The 22,098-nt window shown below is 44.1% G+C and overlaps 2 long non-coding RNA genes across 2 annotated transcripts in view; both read right to left on the bottom strand.

The window, feature by feature from the left end:
* LOC307214513 overlaps positions 1-22,098 on the bottom strand; it is a 214,102-nt gene that overhangs the window by 41,824 nt on the left and 150,180 nt on the right. The window lies entirely within an intron of this gene.
* On the bottom strand, positions 9,002-20,005 carry LOC307214596. The gene is made up of 3 exons (XR_013838238.1): positions 19,936-20,005; positions 15,971-16,899; positions 9,002-9,058 (listed from the first exon to the last, which is right to left on the bottom strand). It is a non-coding gene; the product is annotated as an uncharacterized lncRNA (long non-coding RNA).

Genomic DNA, 22,098 nt, shown 5'->3' with positions numbered 1-22,098 from the left:
CTATCATCCCTGACCACTGGTCCTGCTAGCTCAGAACCTCCAAATATCCTTATTTTCCAGGGACGTCCCTGATTTAGAGAAGCTGTTCCGGTTTCTGATTTGATCCCGGAATGTTCCACTTTTCCCTATTTTCATCAATGTTGGGGGGCATGGAGTTATCCAACCTCCAAGCTGTCTGAAGGCAATCCTGTATAGGGAAGGGTTTTTTAAAAATGTTAAAGCTTTATTATGTTTTTATATGTGTTGGAAACTGCTCAGAGTGGCTGGGGCAACTCAGTAAGATGCGTGGGGTATAACTAGTAAACTTATCAATATGGAATGGGGTGTCCCTATTTTCATCGGAGAAATGTTGGAGGGTATGCTAGCTAGGGATGATGGGAGCTGTAGTCCAGAAACAGCTGGAGACCCAAGTTTGGAAAACACTGTCCTAGGCATTTGCCAAGGAGTTCCTACAGAATTTATAGTCATAATGGGGAGACGGCAGGGCTGTTGGCGAACTAGCCAGATAGCATCAGCTGACTGGCTCTACCAGCCTTGTGGGAGAATCTTCATCTGCTCTTGGAGAAACAGTCATTCTTAAGACTAGTTTATATGTACAGGATTTCTCCATTAGGAGGCAGAGGGAAGACAAAAGGAGGTGACCTGCAGCTAAACCAAAGGTAGGCTGCAGATTATGGAGGCAGCTGGTTAAAGCATATGTGCAAGGAGTGTGTGGATTGGGAAAATTTAGAGATTACATTCTTTGCAAAGGCACACACATGGCTTACAGCATTTGATAACTGCTGTTCTAGATAAATGAGAGACTGGTACATTCTGAGAGCAGACCTATTTGCTGTGGAAAAGCCAAGAAGAAGAAAACAGGGAAGGCTCATGAAATCCTGGAGAACCACTGCTAGTCTGTGTAGATAATACTGAGCTAATAGATCAATGGACCACAAGACAGCTTCTCTGTTCCTAGAAGGTGACATTTTGCATTGCAGAGGACATACTCTCCAGCATGTCTCCCATGAAAATAAGAATGTCCTATTCGATAATGTTATTGTTTGCCCCAACCACTCTGGGCGGCTTCCAACACACACACACACACACACACACACACACACACACACACACCATTAAAAAAACCTTCCCTATAAAGGGCTGCTTTCAGATGTCTTCTCAAGGTGGTATAGTTACTTATCTCCTTGGCTTGGGCAACCAGTGTCTCAAATCCCCACTTAGCCATGTAGCTCAGTGGATGACCTTGGGCTAGTCTCTGCCTCTCAGCCTAAATCTAGCACCTAGGGCTGTTGCAAGGATACAATTGTGATGGGAGAGAACTACCTTGAGCTCTTTGGAGGAAAGGTGAGATATAATAATAATAATAATAATAATAATAATAATAACAACAATAATAACAATAATATGATATAATAATCCAGCATCAGACCATATCCCTGGCATGATGACGAGAGAAGCAGAGAATAGGCGTGGGTTGTTTCAGTTCACATAGAAGCAGAGAGGGCAGTGGTGTGTCTATGAAGCTTGATTCCTGCACAGGAGGGGATTAGATGACCCCTCAGGGTGCCCTTCCAACTCTGAATCATTGTATGATTCAGTCCCCATCAGCTTTTCTGTTCAAAATGGCCACAAAGTTAATAACATACAGTAGAAGCACATTGATAATTTGGTCACGGAGATCGGTGGCTAATGCAATGGGATATGAATCAGCTAGATGGATATAACTGCAGGAGATGTGATCATCCTAGAAACTTTTCTCCAGCTGCTTTGATGACATCATTCATTTTGCTATTTACAGAGGAACCATTGTCATATTTTACAATGACGGCCCTAAAGCCATCCTCTGTTCTTCCCAGCCTGATATTCTTATGATGAGCAGAAAGTTAACAAAATCATCTTGTTATCCTCATATTTATTTTCAGTGCTGCTCTGTTGAACTTGCCCTCATCTGTCTTTCACCCACCCCAAAAATACATTATTCTCTCTCTCTCTCTCTCTCTCTCTCTCTCTCTCTCTCTCGTACTTCATGTTTTAATTGAAATTCGTCATTATTTTTTTGTGCAGGACAAACCAGCAATGGCAAAGAGTTAAAGACGTCACTTTAAATGACAAAAGCTGAACACTTTCCGTCTCTCATCCATTCATCCTCTTCATTGTGAACTTGGCCGTTTCAGCTTTCTAAGCCTCCTTAGACTACCTGCCCCTAATTTGTATTCCTGGAAAGAGGCTTGGGCTTGGGTTCGTTTGCATTTATGTGGCAGTGGAGGAGGAGAAGAGCTGTCTTGCTTTGGACGAGGGTGGGGGCAAGCATGAAGAAGGGAAGAACCTACAAAATGGGGGTTGCCAGTTGGTTTCTGGACTGCTAAAGACCTTAGATGACTTAGGCCCAGAATATCTGAAAGACTGACTCCCTTCCCTTGGGCTCTCTTGGGAAGGGCTGCCATATGTCCATAATTTCCCAGATATATCCAGGATTTGACCATTGAATATAGCGCCCAGGTGGAGTTTCTGAAAACCAGTAAAGTGATTTTCTGGCAAATTTTCTTTAAAAATAGCTTAAAAACTTCAAAGCTCAACAACTTTGGCCAATCTTTCCTCCCCCTCAAAAAAACAACAATAACTCAACAACTTTGAGTCGCTCAGGAGAGGGCATTCTAGGTTTTGGAATAAAGGGTACACCTCTTTACCTTTAACATCTTAGACACATTTTTTTCAGGAGCCATTCTATTTCTGTGTCTGTAGTTTGTTTGAAAATGTTTTTAATATTACGTTGCTGTAACCCACCCTGGAACCTGAGGCGGAATCATGGAGTAGAGGTTCATAATGCATTTTGCCTCCCTATAACAAGCAAAAGAAGAATAAATTATGCTGATCTGTTTAGAAAATGCTGCGCTTTCATAATACTTGCATAGTTTTCTTGGTGCCTCATTTTATTTTTATTTTTAAAGCATGAAATGTAGTCATTTGTTTGTGTGCCTGTCCAATATTTCTATGCCTCCTTTCTGGGCTGAAGCCCCCATAGAAGCATTATATACAAAGCTGAAACAGAAAATACAGATGAAGTATTATTTAAAATGAATTCATTGCTGAGTAATATTGTATTCCATATTACTCAGCTATGAGTGATTGCCAAAAGAAGAGAAGAGAGACTCTATAGCCATGACCATGTGAATGCATCTTTGACTGGGTGGTCATACTGCTAAAAACAGAAACATCTATGAAATTTTTATGTAATGTTTGAAGGGCTAGATAAGATCTGATTACTGAACTCTATGAGAGAGTTACAGCCATATCAGTAAGGCTGGTGTCAATGAACTGACAGTCCTGTGATATTTTAAGCAAATCCCTTGCTTTGTTTTGATAAGTAAATGAAACTTCCTGTCTCAGATATCTTTCCTGCTCCTGACCCAGATTGAGACCGTCAAAGTGTCCCTATTTTTCAGAGACAGTCCGGGATTTAGAGAAGCCATCCCAGTTTCTGATTGGATGCCAGAATGTCCTGCTTTTCTTTAAGAAATCTCTATTTTCCTTGGAGAAATGTTGGAGGGCATGGAGTTATGTGACCCCCGAGTCAAGGAGATAAGTAACTATAAAACCTTTAGAAGACATCTGAAGGCAGCCCTGTATAGTGAGGGTTTTTCAGTGTTTAATGTTTTATTGTGTGTTTTTTATACGTTGGAAGCTGCCCAGAATGGTCAGATGGTTGGTGTATAAATAATAAACTTATTAGTAGTAGTAGCAGCAGCAGTAGTAGTAGTAATAGGGTAGTACTAGTATTGAATAGGACATCCCTATTTTCCTAGGAGAAATGTTGGAGGGTATGCAAATCATTAAACTCAAGAATAACTAAGGTAGGTGTATGCACTATTAGTCTTCCTCAGAGTCAGAGGTGCTGACTTGCACCCAAGATTGAAGGGGGCCTATTGCATGTTGGGCATTTGTGACATCCTGTGCCCAACACACACATGGTGTCACATTGTTGGGAGGAGGCTGAGTGTGAAGCCCAGCACGGTGTGGCTTCAATGACTGGTGGCTCCTCCTCACTCACACTCGAGGAGTTGGCCACTGAAGCCATGCCTCACCCTGCCTTCTCTGCCCCCTCAACATTGAAGGGGCCTGGCCCCTTTCCCACAGATACTGAGGGGGCTCGAAAACACCTTGGCCCAGGGGTAGGCAACCTAAGGCCTGTGGGCCGGATGTGGCCCAATCACCTTCTCAATCAGGCCGGCAGATGGTCCGGGAACCAGCATGTTTTTACATGAGTAGAATGTGTCCTTTTATTTAAAATGCATCTCTGAGTTATTTATGGGGCATAGGAATTCGTTCATTTCCCTCCCACCCCCCCAAAAATTGTCCGGCCCACCACATGCTCTGAGGAATGGTGGACTGGCCCACGGCTGAAAAATGTTCCTGACCCCTGCCTTGGCCCTATAGAGTTGGTGCTCAGAGCAGACCCACTGAAAATTTAAAAATATGGCTAACTTACTCAGATGCACCTCTTTAAAGTAAGAGTATCAGTAAGAGTGGAGTCCTGAGTCCATTCAGACCACCAAAATCTTGCTCTCTCTTGGTATTTTTCTCACACTGCAGCAGGAACATCCTGCTAAGGGAGGAGGAAGGCAGAAGACAGAATAAGGAGGAAGAAACTTCCAAGCCAGGTTTTGGATTTAAGTCTGAAGCAAGACACTCTCTTGTTTGAAATAAGTTATAATTAAAAAACAAACACATCAACTCACCTGCTAGCATCAGGGATGGGAAATCCGTGGTCTTCCAGAAGTTGTTGAACTACAGCTCTGATAATCTCTAGTTTTCTGGCTAGGACTGATGAGATTTAGAGTCCAGCAACATTTAGAAGACCACACTTTCCCATCCCTACTAAAGATTTTGAAAAACATCATCTACACGCAATCTTCCTTTAGCGTACTAAGGGTGTGACACTGTCCATGTGAAGTATGTTTAATTCCTATTCATTTCAGCAGAAGAAATTTACAGCACAATCCTATGCTGCTTGATTTGAAAGTAAATCAGTCCTACTAGGTTTCTGTGGGGCTTATTCCATGCTAAGCTTTTGTTGGATTGCAGCCTAAGCCATGTATAACTCCCCGATTGAAATAAAAGAGGCTTAAAAAGTGCTGAACTTGGCTTTGGCCCTTAGACCCTCACTGCAACCCTGGTGACTTAATGCAGAGTGGACCCCCTCTTAATACTAGATTTATTTCATTTTATTTGTCCACAAGTAAGGCAAATACAGCCCTTAAAAAAACAGTTTGTATCAGGAAGGAAATATCAGGTGTAGCTGTCCCATTATACATGCATTCAAGTCTTTTCCTGTTTTGTGTTTTTGGTCTTCAAGAGTCCATATGCACCTGTACAAGAACTCCTGGGATCTGGGCCCTCAGCAACATATTCAGGAGTTCCAGCTCAAACCATATTGGGTTGTATTTTCTTTGCCCCCCCCTTTAGGTAAATAACAATTATATAAGATCATACCGGACCAGTGTGCAAACGTATCTACTGCAACCCTAAGCTCCTTTACTTGGGAGCAATACCTACTGCATTCAACAAGACTTCCTTCAGGTTAAGATTGCACTAACCAAAATAATATTTTTTTTCAAAAACAAATCCAGAATTGTGGGAGGTGGGCGAGGGGAGAAGCAGAGGAGCCAAGCATCAGACGTCAAAAACAATAACCTGGATGTTTACTGTGCTTTTGTGTGTGTGTGTGTGTGTGTGTGTGTCTTTCTCCCTACCCTCCAGCTCTCCAGCAATGTCTGTGCGTTTGGCTGCTTTCCTCCCCCTGCCCGGATAATTCCACAGCTCAGTGGCTTGGCTTAGGTACAGTTGGAAATGCCCTAGAATGGCTCTTTGTTGGGTTTCGCCTGCGCTAGAGCCCAGTGTTGCTGTGAAGCGAAGGGCTATTCAATTTCTTCACTCAGGCAGAACACTCAACAGGAAGGAAGGAAACAGCCATTCTTTCTGGTCCTATTGTGTGACCACCAGGCTTAAGCAATCAAACAGCTCTGTGGCCTGAACCGCAATGCCTGCTGTCCTGTGTTGCTGGAGAAGGGAGGGATGTGCAGAGGTGGGGAGGGAAACGGGTCCCCTGCTTTGTCTTTGATACACTCCAATGACATCTTTTCATGGCTCGCAGCCTCAGGTAGCCTTCTCTCCCCCTAAAAAAAACCACACACACACACACACACACACAAAAGCCAGCCACCCCTCTTTGCATTCCCCCGCTCTCCATTGAAAAGACTTTGCCCAAAGAATCAAGGGGTGTGAGAGGGAAAGAAAGAGAAAGAGGATCTCTGGATAGTGCCGATTCACTCCTTTGAGGGACTGGTGGAAATCTATGAAAATGTATGCGTTAAACAGGGAAGGCGGGCAGGAAGGAAGTCAGAGGGATGAAGCAGAGCAGAACAGGTCCGGGTGGAAGCATCGAGGCACTGCTCTCTCCAAACTCCTTCGTTTCTTAACACTTGCCATTTAGCATGCTGCAGAAAGTCGAATTTGTTTCATTTTCGAGGAAACCGAAATTGTAAATTCACATGCAATATCAAAAGTACAGTGGAGTGGCGTTCAGGCGCAATTCAATGGATCCTGTGAGCATCTCCTGTGCAGAGATGATTGGAGAGTGGCTGTGTGCCCAACTCTACCAAGAACAGTCTTCCTGTCGAAGTTTGGTGTAAAGAATCGTAAGAGGGGAGATGATGGACCTTGAAATTGCCCATTGACAGCTGCACCTGAACTGCAGACTGAGCAGGAAAACTGGTCGTAATGATAGTCATTGTTTCTAAACTTTGGGGCTAATCTGTGTCCTCTTCTTTGGCGATGCTTTCCCTCTCTTTTTGTGATGGCCTGGGAATTGGATTCAGAGGCTGAACCTGAGGAATCCCAGCCTGCACAGGAGTCCCCACCTCCAGAACCAGCTGAGCCGGGGCTGGGGCATGAGCCTGAAGGGTCCTCACCTGTGCTGGATCCTCAGGTGCAGGCACCAGCTGAGTCTGCTCTGGCGCCTGAGGGGATGGAGGACCCATTGCCTGCAGGTGCTCCACCCTCAGCCCCATCAGAGGAAGTTGAGGTTGCCTCTGGGTCTGGTAACCCTCCAGCCTCTCCTGAGCTGCAGGGGCTCAGGGCAGAGAGGTGGCGGGAACTAAATTCCCGCAGGAGAAGTGCTCGCCTCCAGGCCAGGAGAGGCGAGTCACCTGTGGACCAGGGCTGCTCTATGCCTCGGGGCAGATAAAAGCCAGCCAGCCCCAGTCCCAAGTTGTGGGAGCAACATTGTTGGTAGCCTGTTCCTGTCTGCACCCTGTCCTGCTTTTCTGCCGGAGCTCCTGACCTCACCCGACTCCCTGCCTTGGACCCAGCTTCAGCTTTCATGGACTGCCTCCATACTGCACCCTCAACCTCAGACTGGACTCAGACCTCACCTCTCGGTTAGCCCCTGGGACCAGCACACTTTGGGTGAGGCATTAAATGGCAACCCTAGATGACTGACAACATCCGTTTCAGTCAGAGGTACCATTCTGAAGGCAGGCAGATCTCACCCCAAATATTTCAGACCTGATGAGATGCTTTGGACTTACAATGGCCCATGTGTGAGTGTGTGGGGCCATTGCTGGTGCCTGCCAAGTTCTCACCTTGCCTGAAGAACCATTTCCCCTTGGGGCGAAAATACCTTCTTTGCACAGGGATCTTCAGTGGGTGGTAGATGTGATGTTTCAGATTCTCTTGGGCAATGCAGTTCATCTGGACACCTTCTTATCTGGTTTCTGCCTTGTATTGGCACTGAAACAGATTGGCTGCCCTGATGGATGACCTATGCTGGGAGAAGGATGGGACACATACCTACTTCTGGATGTCACAGTGGCTGTTGATGTTATCAGCCATGGTATCCTTCTGGGCTGGTTGCTTTCAGAGGTGAGGTGGGAAGAATTGCGTGAGCTTCCGCAGACCACTTGTCATCAGAAAGGCAGCCCATAAAGTACCTTGAAACAGTGATGGTACCCTCTTCCTGGAATCCCCCTCAATGAAGGCACAACTGATGCTGATGGATGAACTTTCGGCACCAGGGAAACACCATGTTACTTGCCAGCCCTTTCAGATGTTTGGGGTTTAACTTTGCTTTAAACAAGGTTGCTATTCTGCAGCATTAAATGCTACTATTTCTGTTGGCTTTTCTTTGATTGTTTGCGCAGAGGAGAGCCTGAGAGCTCTCTCACCCCCTGCCTGGGAACATTCAGCAGTGTATTGGGCCCATTGGGACTTGTAGGGCAGAAGGCAGAGGCACCAACAGTAGGTGGAGTCAGAGCCAACGACAGACAGGGCCAACAAATTCTATTTTTGCCCTCATCCCTCTCCCTACAGAGTTCTACAATGGCAACACTTCCTGAAGAAAAGGAAGCTAACAGCCAGGACCATCCCTTAGACAGAACGTACCTAGAAGAAGGTGGGGGCTGGCTGTCATTGGAAGGGCGGTGCTAATGGACCAGCCTCCATCATTCACATCTCTAAATATGAGGTATGCTGCCACCAGTCCTTGCTTTTCTTCTGACCTCGAGACAAGAGCAATCCTCAAGGCTATCAGCAATGAATATTGGTGATGGAGATGAGGGAGAATCCATCCCACACCCATAACAATTTACAGCAAGCAGAGTAGCTTCCTTTCTTCCTGTGAAGCATGAGCCAAAGAGAATCTAGGTGCTCAAAGTTTAAAAGAATAAAGTTTAGGAGAGCAAAAATGGAAAAAGGTAGAAGAGTGTGTGAAAGAAAATAAGCATTTCAGGTCTATCTACCCTAGGCCATCAGAGAGAGAGAGAGAGAGAGAGAGAGAGAGAGAGAGAGAGAGAGGTTTATGGTTTCCTCATGAGTGACATATCATCCTTGATGATCAGGTGGATGTTGAGGGATCAAATAATGTTGGCAACATCAAACTTTTACAGGTTCTTGACCAGGTGGCGCTGATTGACAAGTGGCTCTGAATAGCCAATCACGGGAGTTCTTGTGGAGCCAGATGATGGAACTGTTCAGATGTCAATGACAGGCAGATGGGGGTTCTCTGGATGAAGAGAGAAAGAGAGAGAGAGAGAAAGAGAGAGAGAGAATAAAAATTGCCGAAGACAACATGTGGGGGCCAACAGTGGTCAAGCTACTGAGAAATGATTGTGATGGCTCCACCCCACCTGGCAAACCACTTCTAGAATGAAGGATTTGTATGGAGGAATTGGCAGGTTGGCATAAAGGGTTAGACATTTCCCAACACACACATTCTCTCCTGCAAGAGATACAACCCCTACATTCGCATTACCCCAGCAAATATAGGTCTGTGTCAGGAGCATGTTAGCCAAGTCCTAAGAAAAAGCCATCAGAAAAGAGTACCATTATGACATCTCCCCTCCCTTTAAAAACCCTACTTATTTGATATTCTTAGGAGGGGAATGAAAGAGACATCAAAATGCTCTTTTCCTTTGGCTTATGGATGTTTTCTTAGAATAGAAACCGCCTCCATTTCCCCCACAGCCACCCCTGAGGAGCTGTGGTGCTATCAAAACAGTCGTACTCAGAACTAACTTCCAGATTTGCTAGCATAATACTTGCCTGAAGATAAACAAGAACATTGGTTTTTAAAGGGTAATTAAGGTTTGGGGGATTCAAAATAAAGCCATTGGGATATGGTTTTACAGCCAAAGAAATGTATGTACACAGCGCTGTTACGTGATATGGAGAAAATACTGTTTGTAAAACTTAATAACTAAGTTGACATGCCGAACAGCCTATAGAAACATAATGGGAAATGGTTCATGCGGCTGGTGATCACATGCGACAAGCCGCAGAAAGCTTCCTCCCACTGTTCATCACATATACATAATTTGCATACTGTTTACAAATTAATCTCCATAATAGGTCATATGCAAACGATCTGTTTTTCTGGTGAGGGTATTGGAAACTCATCCCCCCCAAAAAAAATAAATGCATGAATCCTTTTGATTCCTTGTGTTATTGATTTGGGGGAAAGGGTTACACTTGATTGTTAAATCATTTGGTCCAGGTAGAGCTGAATTAATCATAACGTGACACAGCTTACCTGGCTCCAACTTTTAGGTTGTGAAGAAACCAAAGTTTCATAGGAAAATCGAGAAAAACAAGAACTTACATCATCACATGCTTTTGTTTTTATTATGTCTTTTGTACTTCTCTTTTGCATTTTTATGCTGTGAACTGCCCTGAGATCTTTGGATGAAGGGAGGTACACAAATAATAATGTGGGGAGGGAAATAGAATTACTTGGCTAGACCAGATGAAATAGACCATCTCTGTCCCCCACACCAGTTCCTCCTTACAGGTAAAACATGGCTATGTCTTTCGGATGCAGAAGGTACCACGTTCAACCTCTGGCATCTCCAGGTAGGTCTGTCTGAAACTTGGTTTCCCAAACTTGGGTCTCTGGCTGTTTTTGAACTACAATTCCCATCATCCCCAACCACTCCTCCTGCTAGCTAGGGATGATGGGAGCTGTAGTCCAAAAACAGCTGGGGGCCTAGGTTTGGGAAGCCCTGGTGTAGACAATACTGAGCTACATGGACCAATGGTACTGACTCAGGATAAGGCAGCTTCCTGTGTTCCTATGACTCCTTGCTGATATTTGAACATGGGTGTCCCGGCTTTAGCTAACATAGCAATTGAAAGACCCAGTTTCCATGAATGTGCTGACCTTAATCTGTTTAAAAGCCATCTAGATTAGTGTCCATCCTTATCTCTTTCACTAGTGAATTCAACAACTTGGCTATGCACTCTATGAAGAAATTCTTCCTCTTCCTTATTGCAATATTACATTGGTGTTGGTTTCTAGTGTGCAAAGAAGCAAGATGGAACACTTTCTGCTTCTCTCCCACACACTGTTCATAATTGCACAAACCTCTAGCATGCCCCAGATTTATTGATATTTTCTTCACTGGGAAGATGCTGTTATTCCATTATGTTTAAAATGCCTAAGACCCTGGTGAGCTGCTACCAATCAGATAATATCAGGCTAGAGCTCTCCATTGCCTGTTATCATTGTGACTGCAGGTGATGGACTATCCAGCTGTCAAAGCTGACCAGCCCAGGTGTGTTAGGGCTGGGCGATATCTAATTTTTAAATCGTGATATATCACCAGCTAAGCTTCACAATATATCACAATATCTGAAATAAGGATGGAGCTATGTAAAGGCATTGGCTGGCTTCACAGTTTTCCCCCACACAGTGATTTTTGCATCACACACACACACACACACACACACACACACACATTGTGATTTGCAATATATTATATTGCTAGGTCGAAAATTATGAAACCGATATCATGATATGGACTTTAAACTGCTTTTGGATGATATATTGATATATCACCCAGCCCCAATGTGTGTGAGGAGATCCATTTGGCTAGATCCAGTTCCCTACTCCTGGCCTAGATGAATGTAAATAGTCTTAGCTGATATATAAGCAGAGCTGGATTTACGGTAGGTTTAATGAGGCCCTAAGCTACTGAAGGTAATGGGGCCCTTTATATGTCCAGCTGTCCTCTGTCAACCACAAATTGTTGCTGTTTTTTGTGTTGAATATATGCTATATGGCAATTTATGGACCTGATAGGTATCTAAAGCCATTTGCACATGCAAAATGTAGGCACCCTATATATAGAAATGAGCAAACCAGTGATATTTTAGGGAGCAGGTTAGCAGGCAAGGCTCATTACTTACATCATAGGAGCCTACACAACACAAAACACTGTTGCTGTGCGTAGGTTTTATTTTATTTGTTTTTTATCTTATATTTTGGAAATTTACATCCAGGTTTTTTTCCTTTTAATTTTTTTTGGGGCCCCCAAGAGAGTGGGGCCCTAAGCTATAGCTTGTTTAGCTTATACGTAAATCCAACACTGTATTTAAGGCAGTTTCCTCTGTTCCTTAGGGCAGAATATAGAAGCCAACTCCTAGGGACTGAGGTCCCTTTGCCCCCTCTCAATAAAATGTTTGAGGGAGCTGGGTTGATGAGCATTGTCATTCAAATGGTGTGTGTCATGTCACATGATCCATCATGTGGGGCAGGGCTTACCTGCTCCCCCCCCCCATTTTATATTCAAGTTGGCACCCCTTGGGCAGAACAAGCAGTAGCAATCTGGTAGGGTAGGGGTGGAGCTTGTTCAAAATCTGGTTAGATAGGAACGGGGCTGGGGTTGTTTGCACAGCTAGCAAAATGTGCTGTCTTTTCATATCCCAGTACTGATTACCCGAGAGAACCCAGTTTTATTGCTGGCTGGCCAGCGAGCCTAGCCAAACATGAAGAATTGTTCCGCTTTTGAGCTTGAGAGCTCCTTCTCCATCACACCATGGCAAAGTTAATTTCTAAAAGGCAGGAAACAAAAGCGCTTGGCAACACTGCGCCTAAAATGTTCCCATCTACACACGCACGTTTCAGAAGAGAAGAGCTTTCATTAAAGAAGTGGCCTTAGTATTCATGATACTTAGTGACAAACTTGCAGCGCTTTCCCACTGGCATGCAAAAGTGAAAAGCAGAATTTATCTCCTTTCTTCTATGTTTCATGTTATGTCCCCCCCAACCCTGCTTTTTTTTTCTTTTTTTGGGGGGGGTGCAACTTCTTTATTTCCAGTAACTCTCATCTTAGCGCTCTTTCTCTTGTTCTCTCTCCCTCCCTCAATTTTTCCCCTCATTTCTCTTTGGTCAAAGCATTTCTGAATGAATGCCAGGCTGTTACTATGTAAGGCCTGTTGTACTGGAGAGTTGGAGTCCCATTCCTGGAATCATGACCGGCAACTCCAAAATAGTATGTTTTGTTGTTTTACAGGGAAAACAAGAGAGTATAGAAGCTTTCAGAACAAACAGAAATGCAGAGAGCCGAGGGACAAAGACTCTGCTGAACACACACACACATACACACACACACACTCTTCAGGGAGTCATTCGATTGGCTGCAGATAGCTTTAATCTAGAAAGTTGAAAGAAATATTGATGCTATTCTTGCTGGGCAAAACAATCGGGTTTGAATCATTGGTTTAATGTGGGAGGCTAGAATTCAGGGTAAAGTGCCCTTTTCTCGATCCATATACAACCAGAGTCCATTTCAGATTTTTACATGATTAATGGCGTCTAGGAGATGTAACTCGCAAGCCATGTATTGTGGCTTGCCAGGTTTTTGTCAACCTCCCACCCCCTTTTTTACAGATCCAGACAGCTTAAAACAAAAACAAAAAACCCCACAGGAAGTTTGTCAAGCCCTGGTTGACTGTCATTCATGGTTAGTGGATTGAATTCAGCTCGATGGATAAAAAGGCTTTTTAAAAAATGGACTAGGAAGTATATAAGGCCGGGAATAAAGTTTGCATCTGATGGCTTTCAGGCCTGAACTAGGGAAAGGTGATGCATCACAAAACAGTGGATGAAAGAGAAGCATATTTGCATAACATTTGCACATGCTGCTTTTTATTTATAGAAGCAAATTTAGAAATAATGACTATAAAGTAACTGAAAATATAATACACCTCGCCACGGTGAAGATAATATAAGACAATTAAAAGAACCATGCTGAATTTAGCCAAAGGCCCATCTCGTCCAGCACACTGTTCTCACAGTGGTCCATCTGCAAGCAATGTCTGAGTGCAACAGCGCTCTATTTACTTGTGATTCTGAACAACTGGTGGTGGCAGTGGCAATGATAGTTTTCCCAAGAGCCATTGGCTAGAACTGGCCAATCCATCTCCCCCGGTGGCATAACGTGGATGGGCATAGGGGCGGTTGTCCCGGGCGCAAAATTTGTTAGGGGCGCAAATTTCAACAGCTGGTTCTGCCTTGATACAGCTACGCACTTAAATCCCTGGGCTCCATTGAAAACAGCTTCTCCATGCAAATCAGTAAGCGACCTCTCCACCGAATGAAACAACTCTTCTTATCTCTAAGGCTGTGATCTCCTGGGTGACATTGAATGTGCATGTGTACTCTGTTTCCCTCCCTCCCACCCACCCCTCTGCATGGTCCCGGGCACTGGCAATACATGCTACGCCACTGCCTGGTTAAAGTCCCCTGAAACAATGGTACATTATGATGTAGCATAATTCTCAGGCCAATTGGTGGGAAGGAGGGATGGCAGCAATCAGTCAGTATATGCTGCCAATGCTATATCTCCTCCCTCCATTTTAATCCCTTGGAAACACTGACAAAATACCAGCTCCCAGCTTTCAAGAATGTAAAGGGGGGCATTTAAGCTTTTCCCAAGTAGTTAAACACTTGCTTAGAAGCAAGTCCTACTAAATGCAGTGTGACTCTTACAACAGAACCACACGAAACATTTAAAACGCATCCAATGCACATTCAAAACACATTACTTCCCCCAGCTGTGGTTTTCCCCTCACAGAGTGATAAATTGCCAGTACCCCTAACAAAATAAAGTTCCCAGGATTCTTTTTAGGGAGTGCTTTAAATGTACATTGGATGTGCTTTAAATGTGGATCTGCCCTTACTTCTGAGTGAACTTATATAACACGACTGCTGTGTTGAAAGAGGAAAGGATTAACTCAGTTCCTTGAACTACAGTTCCTGGAATTCCTGGATTAAGAACCATGACAGAGTTAAAACATACTTACACTTTTAGCGTAGAGAGATCCTATTTCAGTTTCAGTTCCACAATATAAGATCAAGCAATATTAGTGTCTACTATTCCAAGTAAATAACAACAACAACAACAACAATGAAGACTGATGGTGGTAGTCTACGAGCACTCCAATTGGAGAACAGCCTTTACCAAAGGTTTCATGGACTGTGAAGACACTCAAACTCAGGACGAAAGGGAGGAAAGAGCTAAGAAGGAACATTTGGCAAACCCTCACTGTGATCAACTCCCACCCGGAAACCTATATCCCCACTGTGAAAGGACATGTGGATCCAGAATTGGCCTCCACAGCCACACTACTAAGACTATGTTCATGGAAGACAATCTTACTTGGCTACGAGTAATTGCCAAAGAAAGAAGAAAGAAAGGCCATACTTGGTTGAATTAACCAATAGTAGACCCTGTATAAGGGGACATCTTATGTACAGTGCTCTTGAACAAAAATGTATAGTGGCTTCAGAAAAAGCCACTAGCTTCAGTTAATGGCATGGATGGGAAACATGTTTTTGGGTGTTGATGGACCCTCATAGTCTTTGACCACTGCTCATTATGACTGGGACTGATGGGAGTCAGAATATGACAGAACCCAGAGGACTATGCATTCTCCAGCCATAATCTATGGCAAACAGGTCATGTAAAAGAGTGCACCATGCAGTAAACTCAATGTATATCAACTTTTAATACTCAAATCACAACTGGCATTAGGTTTCACATGGCTATCTGTGGAGTTTGCATAAGCTAAGCCTTTTCTATGACCATCAAGTGCTAAGCGATCATGTGACTAGGCCCTGAGCTGAGAGTTATGAGAGCATGGAGAGAAGTCTGATCTTTAATAAGGTGTGTGAATTGGGGGGGGGGGGGGTACTTTTTATATTGAGCAATGATCTCATAAATATTTTTTCTTCACCCACATGAAACGAAGGTCGGTGTCCAATTTGGACCGATCTTTGCTTCCATATGCCAATCAGATCGTAGGAAGAGCCAATTCAACGGCTAAGAAAATCTTACTTGGCCTCCGTAGATACATTTTTGATATTTCATTAATGACATACTAGAATGCACATCAGAGAAACGAGCAGGACAATTAACACTGTTAGATTATTTAATTACCACATTCTGTGCAAGGCTCTGATCTTTAAGTCTCCCAGCAGGGTCTTAACCATGCTTACTCATCCTTGTAATTTCAATAAGTCTTAATTCCAAGAAAGTGTCCTTAGTGTTGCAACCATTGCCTCTGTTCAGCATTTTTCTCACCCTCCCTCATTATTTCCATCAGGTTTACCAAACGCCTGAAAAAGAATACTTACACTTACACTTAGATCAAGCCATGAATCTTGCAGTACTAGATCACCCTATATATCTGAGAGGCCCTGATTGGCCCAGGGTCTCCTTACTGGTCCAGAACTTTGAATAAACTTATTGTTTCCTGCCAGGCCTTGTTTGGAGCCATTTGGGGATGGGCTGGGTTTGTTACACAATGGCGGTTGCATTTTTTTACTGCTTCTTGATTGTTTCTCCTACCCAGAGGCTCTCATCAATCCTTGCTTCATTCCAACAGCCTCTTTTGATCTGGGTGAGACCAGCGTCTTCCTGCAAGATCACCACCTCTGTGGAGGGAATCGGTCAAGAAGGTGAAGATATAATATAATTGAGAAGCCAATCTGCTTTCATTTCCATGCAGAAAAACAGTCCAAGCAGGCAGGGTGGAGAAGGGAGTGGAACTGGCAGGACCAGGAAGCATGGCAGGAACAGACTGAAATCCTGGGTCTGTGATCTCATCCAGGATATAAGCAGAAGGAGAGAGATAAGAACAGAGAAAGACACAGTGACCAGTCTTGTAGACTAGTGGCAGGTTGCAGGAGGCACAGAGGTAGTGAACAGGAAGATTCCTCTATTTTGATGGAGTGGTTCTTCAAGAAAAGAAGTGGTAGACAAGGTCTCCATTGAAATCTCCTGCAGTCAATACCCTATTTCACCTCTTGCTTGATGACCATCATCTCTTGTGGGGGTCCAGACCTCGTGTGACTAGAACAGAATCATATCTCCTTCAGTGTCTTTTCTGACTCCGCCTTGTCCTGAACTTTGGATGGATAGTTCATTTCTTTGATTTTGAGTCACACACATGCCCTTGGGACAACATGTGCTTTGCTCCTTTCTGTTCCTCTTTTGAAACGATTCTTTCCACAAGTAGCTTTCTGTCAATAATTCCCACCAGCTACTTCCTCTCCCAGCCATGCTATCAGAGGGAAGAGAACCAAACAAATATTTACCATGTATACGGGGAGAAAAGGCACAGCTCTTTTCACTTTCTCCTTGCTGTCATCTATTCCCCTCCCACCCAATGATAGGTCAACGGCTATTTGTGACTCGTTAAGTCCACAGGGCCACACTGTGTCTTTTGCCTACAAAGTGCAATACATCTATAGCTAGAATTTCTTATAGATTTGATACAGTTGTATGGGTTGGGAGCTGTGAGTAGTCAAACCGGCTGGGCCTTAAACTGACAGAGGGAAAAGAATTATTATTATTATTATTATTATTATTATTATTAATTATTATTATTATTATTATTATTATTATTATTATTGTGGTACCTTGGGTTAAGTACTTAATTCGTTCCAGAGGTCTGTTCTTAACCTGAAACTGTTCTTAACCTGAAGCACCACTTTAGCCAATGGGGCCTCCTGCTGCCGCCGCGCCACCAGAGCACGATTTCTGTTCTCATCCTGAAGCAAAGTTCTTAACCTGAAGCACTATTTCTGGGTTAGCGGAGTCTGTAACCTGAAGCGTATGTAACCTGAAGCATATGTAACCCGAGGTACCACTGTATTATTATTAAAATTTGTATACCACCCTATACCCACAGGTCTCAAGGTGGTTGTCAACATAAAATCGCACTATAAAAACATGAAATACATAATAAAAACAAGAACAAGAACGATCCAATAATGCCCAACTCCCCAACATATTTAAGAGGGCATTGAATATCAACCATCCAAAGGCCTGGTTGAAGAGGAAAGTTTCTGCCTGGCACAAGTCAAACTTCCCTGAGGAGAGCATTCCACAAATGGGGAGTCATTGCAGAAAAGGCCCGTTCTTCTGTTACCACCCTCGGACCTCTCGTGGAGGAAACACATGAAGAAGGGCCTCAGAAGATGACCTCCAGGTTCAAGTAGGTTCATATGGAAAGAGACAGTCCTTGAGGTATTGCGGTCCTGAGCCATTTAAGGAATCTCAGCATTACAGGAGATGTATGGCTCACGCTGAAAACAGTTATCCATGTTTCCTCCTCCTATAGCTGCTAATAATATCTAGGCCAGAGGTGAGAGTTAGGAGATTGCTGTTCCCCTCTCAGAGCTACAATTCCACATGTCCCTCAAAATAGGGACGGATTGTTAAACCGCTGTGGGAATTGTGGCTCTTTGAGGAAAACAGGAGAGTTAACTGTTAAGAAACCACAGCTCCCAGAATGCTTTGGCCGTGCTCTCATAGTGATTTAAATGTATAATACAGACATTGCCTGTGACTCTCCAGATCCTGTTAGAGTAGAATTTCTTGACCATTTGTGACCATTGGCCATGTTGGCTGGGACAGATAGTAGCTGGGGAGCCCACCAACTTCTAGAGGACCCCAAGTTCCCCATCACTGCTACGGATACTAATGGGGAATTTCCAAATGCCAGATGAAACTCTGGGCATGCCAGGGCTGACGGCTCTCCTCCCCACTATCTCTCACATAATGTTAGGATTTAAATTAAGCCATTAAGCTTCACAGGCTCTCTGTTTTAGCAATGTAATTCCCTCCTTGCTCTAAAGTGAAGCAGAGACAAGAGCTTTCAGGACCTCGGGGGCAATTGTAACATGAGTATCCTACATAACACGGGATTTAAGTCTCTATGGATTACTTACCAGTCCTGAAATAGTTTGAGGAAACAAGAAACAAATCATGCGCACTATGCGCTGACAGATGTTTTTCCATGCCAATATGGGGATGTGGGGGGAGAACAGCCTCAACAGTATGCAGCCTCCTACAGACTTATCGAAGGAGTAACATTGAATATGCCTAAACATTGTTAATGGAATTGCCTTTTTCAGCTCAAAATGTGTTCATTACGAGATGGTCTCTGTCATGCAGCTACATCATCACATGGTTCAGTTCCGCAATAACTGGGCAAAGTTGCACTTCTTCATTTGATTGATTGTGAATCCTGTCCTTCCTCCCAGCTGAGCCCAGAATGAATCAGAACAGTCACGAAATATAAAACATAGTAAAAACTGTGATTAGCTATACAATCTATATTGTCAATAAAAACATAAAACAGCTAGCAGTGCTATGTTCCAGACCAGCTATGTTCCAAAGACTACAACTTCTATCAACCCTAACCATTGACTATGCCATCTGGGGATGATGGGAGCTGTAGTCCGATGACACCCAAAGTTCTCCACTGTATCATAACACAGGATGGTGCCATGTGGATGGGAGCAGACTTTGTTCTTGGTCGATGGGTCCGCATCTCAACGGTGCCCCACAATGCACCATTTTGTTTTCTCCTGTATAAGCAAATGTGGAATATTTATTCCTAGTGGAAAAGCAAAGCACTGAATTTTGGGACAATGTGAAAGCAAGGGCTAAACCTACCAGTTACCCCTCGCAGTGGATGACTCAGTTTTCATGGTCAAGAATGCTACAGATGGGTTCAAAGTGAAACAGGGACCTTGGTAATAGAGAACTCCAACTTACACACACACCCATAGTGATGCCCTAGTTCACTATGCTTTTCAAACTTAACTATTATAATTAAGATTTTATTACTTCCTAAACAGGCTTGTGGGACGCAGGTGGCGCTGTGGGTTAAAGCCTCAGCGCCTAGGACTTGCCGATCAAAAGGTTGGCGGTTCGAATCCCTGCGGCGGGGTGCGCTCCCGCTGCTCGGTCCCAGCGCCTGCCAACCTAGCAGTTCGAAAGCACCTCCGGGTGCAAGTAGATAAATAGGGACCGCTTACCAGCGGGAAGGTAAACGGCGTTTCCGTGTGCGGCTCTGGCTCGCCAGAGCAGTGATGTCACGCTGGCCACGTGACCCGGAAGTGTCTCCGGACAGCGCTGGCCCCTGGCCTCTTGAGTGAGATGGGCGCACAACCCCAGAGTCTGTCAAGACTGGCCCGTATGGGCAGGGGTACCTTTACCTTTACCTTAAACAGGCTTGTGGGATCAGCAGTGTTGGAGGAAGCAGGGTGTGTGGCATCTAAATGTGCTAATTACATCAGTCACTCACATGCAAACCAGCACATAGTGCACTTTGATGCTCTTTCACTGGAAAACAAGTTGCCTGTTCTTAGAACTCATTCTCGAATCCTTAGAGAAACGAGCACTAATCTCAGATGGCTTAATCCCTAACATTTAATAGAGCTAATGCAGTAGCTAAGCGACTGAACTCTGAACCAGGAAGTCACGGAGTGAGATCTCTCCTGAATCAAGGATGCATTTGTTGTCCTTGGGAAAGCTTCTATCTCATAGTCCTCTCCACCTCCCTATCATCAGCAGTGTGCTGACCTACTTTACAGGGTTGTTGAGGGTTGTTGAGATAATGGGCTTGAACGAGAAGCACTTTGAACCCTCTGTAAATGAATATGTTTGTTTGGAAGGCTGTGCCTTCAGTGGTGTGATGAGGTGCTTACTCTTGCAGTCCTTGAGTTGTTGCCTGTATGACCAACATCACCTTAATTTGAATCGTAGGTAGAATTCCTCCTGGATGAACAACTCCACCCCCTCTAAACTTAACATCCAGTTAATAAATGCTGCATATCAGGTGGTCTTCTGCGGGTTTGTTGGAGTCTTACTCCCATTAGCTCAAGGCAGGATGGCCAATAGTTGTGGATTATAGAAGCTGGAGTCTAATAGCATCTGGGGAGCCACTGGTTTTCCACTCCTGCTGTACATTAAGCAGTGGCCCCAGGCTTTGATCCTGAGATTCAGGTTTGAGAGTCCATATTCAGGATCACAGCTGTAACTGCACACTTGATGGGTGTCTCCAAGTGCACAGCTATACTAGACTAATCTATGGTATCCATTCTACATGCCAGTTGCATATGCAGCACCAACAGTTATATAAATAAGCAGTGCACAAGAGCAGTTGATTGCCCTGGCCTCCTTATAACTAACTTGCTGGGTACAGTAGTCTGTAGAGCCTCATGAAGTCTTGTTTTCTGCACACAGAGAGAGTGGGATGTGACCTGGTTTGCTTTCAATTTTGGAGGGGGCTCTACATTTCTATCTTCATTCTTTGACTACTGCGTTTTGTCCCTTTATTGCTCAATAATACTTCTGTCCTAATCCACTGTGTTGCCCAAAGCTCTGGAATACATTTGAAACTATGGCAAGGTCAGGACCTTGGACAAGGACCAACATGGTGGTTCAATGGGTTCAGGACCATGGTTAGCAGTCCTGCAGCTGAGACAGAAAGCAAGTTGTCTCAGCACCACCCTGGAGCAAGTAGCAGAATTTTACAGGGTGCAACAAGATGTGGGGGATGTTGTGTTAGTTTCCCTGATTATGATGCTCGTAGAATTATAGAATTGTAGCATTGGAAGGGAACCTGAGGATCATCTAGCCCAATGCAAAAATACGAAGCTGCCCCATATGGGGATCAAACCTGCAACCTTGGCATTATCAGCACCACATTCTAACCTACTGAGCTGCCCTATCTTCTTATGCCCCTTTCACACTGCAGTTCCTGTTGTGTTGTGGAATGGTGGCTTTTTGACCAATATACCGGCATGTTTCACAAATTTTCATTCACACCACTAGGCCTTGTATGACACAGCAACAAACACCATTGGGCGATGTCACTACTCCGCCATCATTTTTGCACATGTGCCCATGCTTCACTGATGAAAATGGCAGAAAAGAACTCTATGCTGGCATACCACCCCAAATTTCATAACTTTACACAATTTTCTGGGTTAATGGGGTTGCAAACAGATCATTTCTGGAGCCAATTAACATGGAAGCGAGTGCTAAGAGACCACTATATTTCCATAATTGGCTTTTATGTCATGACTGCAGCACCTGGCTAGTTAAAGAGCCAGTGTCCTTTTCTGCAGCCACTGGCTCCTTCTAGACTTCTTGTGGGGAACCTCCTCAAGTTTCTGAAGCCACACTGTGCATTTTGTTCAGGGTGTTGTTGTTGTTGTTTTTCCTTTCAAGAGTAGGCAGACCTTGCCTTGTCACCAACAAGTTTCACCTTGTGATATCATCAAGCCCTGCCTCTTTCAGGATTCTGTAGACCTAGTAACTCTGCGTGTGCATAGGCAAATGAAGATGAGGGGAAGAACTCATGCAATTACTGAATTATTGAGATGTTGCTAATTATATAATATTTGTCTGTGTTGAGGACTCATCCCCATTATGATAGCATCTCCTCTTGCCCATTGACAAT

The sequence above is a fragment of the Podarcis cretensis genome, assembly GCF_951804945.1.
Source record: "Podarcis cretensis genome assembly, chromosome: 4".
In the NCBI taxonomy this organism is placed as follows: domain Eukaryota; kingdom Metazoa; phylum Chordata; class Lepidosauria; order Squamata; family Lacertidae; genus Podarcis; species Podarcis cretensis.
Note: the sequence above shows the minus strand (reverse complement) of the source record. Positions and strands in the feature narration are given on the sequence as shown.